The sequence below is a fragment of the Camelus ferus genome, chromosome 4 (genome assembly GCF_009834535.1).
Source record: "Camelus ferus isolate YT-003-E chromosome 4, BCGSAC_Cfer_1.0, whole genome shotgun sequence".
NCBI classification, from domain to species: domain Eukaryota; kingdom Metazoa; phylum Chordata; class Mammalia; order Artiodactyla; family Camelidae; genus Camelus; species Camelus ferus.
Genome location: NC_045699.1, coordinates 3,217,116 through 3,219,896, shown reverse-complemented (window position 1 = coordinate 3,219,896; position 2,781 = coordinate 3,217,116).

Sequence of the window (2,781 nt, the reverse complement as noted above, 5' to 3'; positions counted from 1 at the left end):
GGGGGTGGAGGGGAGGAATGTCCCACCATAACAAGCATGTGACCTGTCGGGCTCTCTGTCGCCAAAGATAAGAGAGATCCCACCAGAAGCTCTGGGACAGGAAAGCTTCTTTGTCCCTTGAGGCCAGAAAACCCCTTCTCCCAGAGAGAAACCCAACATCCCATCCTGGGAAGACTCCTCTTGTCCGTTCAGGCGGCACAGCAGGGACCAGTGGGAGCCCCAGTGGCATCACTTAAGCAGACCAAATGACACCACTGAGCCTCTAAAAGTTAAACTGTCACTGGAACCACTATCCACAAAAGTAGGTCAGGACCAGCACACTAAACAGAACAGGACACCTGCCTGCTAAAATAAAAAATTTAAATAGGGCCCCAAATCTCCTAACAATAGAAAAATCACCCTTTACTCTAAAAACCAAGAAAAGCACAACTTGAATGAGAAAGGAATCAACTGACACCAACACCAAGTTTAATCAAATTTTGGAATTATTTAACAAGAAAATGTGAAGAACTACACCCAGAAGCTCTTAGAGCCAATCAGTGAATCCAGTAAAGTTATAGGACACAGAATTAACCTACACAAATTGGTAGCATTTCTATACACTAATGATGAATTATATGAAAAAAATGACCCCATTTATAATAGTATCAAAACCAATAAAATATTTAGAAACAAATTAAACCAAGGAGTTGAAAGAAAGAAACTCATGCTCCCTACTCAGCCTTCTCTGACACCATCCCAGTGGGTAGGGAGTGGGGATCACTTGAAATAATTTGTTCTATATTTGAGGGTGGAAATCCAGACTTTGCGTGTGTGGTGGGGCACAGCCACAGTGTATTTTATAGTATTTAGCTGGAGTAGAGAGGTTATTCACTAAAACTTCTCTGTCTTGCTAGGCATTCCCTTTTCTGGCCCTTTGACTAGAGCTTTGGGCACGGGGACCCTTTGTGTTTGTTTTTGTTTTTTTGGTCTGCACCTGCTGGCATTCCTGGGTTGTTGGCTTCTTCAGCTGCAAGTCTGGGATATATGAAGCATAAAGAAAACCCACAGAACTGACCACCCTTTCCTTCCTTTCCTGTGATATTGTGATTTATAATGAATATATATTTAGTCTTTGTCCCTATCTCTGGCGTAGATCCCCTAAAATCCTTATAATTTCCTGTAATGAGAGAAAAAGGGGTCTCTTGTTATGTTTATAAGGTGACTTTTGGACAATGACTAACATGAGGACTGGCTGCCAGGAGAAAAAATCATGAGATTAGAGGGTTGGAACTTTCAGTCCCACACTCCCACCCCACCAATTACAGGGAGGGGAGAGGATCTGGAAATTGAGTTCAATCACCAATGGCCAACAATTTAATCATCATGCCCATGTAATGGAATGTCCATCAAGACCCAAAGGACAAGGTTCAGAGAGCTTCTGGGATGGTGAACACTTGGAGAAGTGGGGAGAGTGGTGCACCTGGAGAGGGGATGGAAGCTTCTTGTTTTCCCCGCATACTTTGCCCTGTGCATCTCTTCCAGCTGGCTGTTCCTGAATTACATCCTTTTATAATAAGCCGGTAATCTAGTAGTAGTCTTGTCAGTCTGAGCCCTTAACCTGCAGAATCTAATGCTATCTCCAGGTGAATGGTGTTAGAATGGAGTTGAACTGTAGGACACCCAGCTGGTGTCCCAGAATTGCATGATGGTGTGAGGAAACCCCACCTCCCCACACATTGAAAGTAAGCGCAGAATCCTTAGGTCCCAAGAACCTTAGCCTGTCTGCCTTCTTCTCTCCACATTTCAGAGCCTTCTTGTGTTTGATTTCCTTGTAATTTCCAGGGAGTTAATTGTGCGTAGAGGAATGAACAGGGGAAAGAACACCTATTCCGTCTTTCTGGAAGAACAGAATTGTTGTGAGAATTATATGAGGCAGTGATTCTCAACTAAGGGTGAAAGTGCCCCCCATGGAGCATTTGGCAAAGTATGGAGACATTTTTGGTTGTCACAACTTGTTGGTGGGGGTGCTGCTGACATCTAAGTGAGCAGAGGCCAGGGGTGCTGCTAAACACCCTACAGTGCACAGGATGGCTCCCCACAACAAAGAATTATCCAGCCCAAAATGTTAATCATGCCGAGATTGAGAAGCCTTGGTGTGACCTTGGGAAAGGACCTTATGATCTACAGTGCACCATTTATCATTATCATCGTGAGAGAAAAAAATATTTACATGCATTTGAGCAAGCTACCTCCTTGGATCAAAGGTTTTTTTACTTGTGGTTTTACATCAGTATATGACAAGAATCTTCTATGCTATAGGCTAAGAGATTTTAAGCTTCCATACTGTAAGCAGAGCACACCCAGCACAGCCCACTACACATACTAGGCAGCTTGTCAAGTGCACAGCAGAGCTTTTCAATCCAAAAAGGTCTCCGGATCTTTTAAATAGCAGAACTTAAGGAGAATACGAAGAGGATGACATTAATAGAAGCCTCCAAGCAGGTGAATGAAAAATAAATATTCTAAGTACAAGTCTCAGGCTTCAGCAACATTTTCCAGTTGCTAATCTGGCCTGAGGAGGCTTCAGAAGAAAGAAAGATCCAGCTCTGCCTTTCCTCCCTTCAACTCTTAACTACACAACCTACATCCCTTCAACATGGCCGCCCACAGGCCTGCGTGACTGCACAGGCGCCGCCATATTGGCATCAAGTCTAAGCCTTTACAGCGGAGGGGGGAGGGGCCAGCGCAGCGCCATGTTGAATACTGGCGGCTTCCAGCACAGAAGCCACTGCTGAGCAT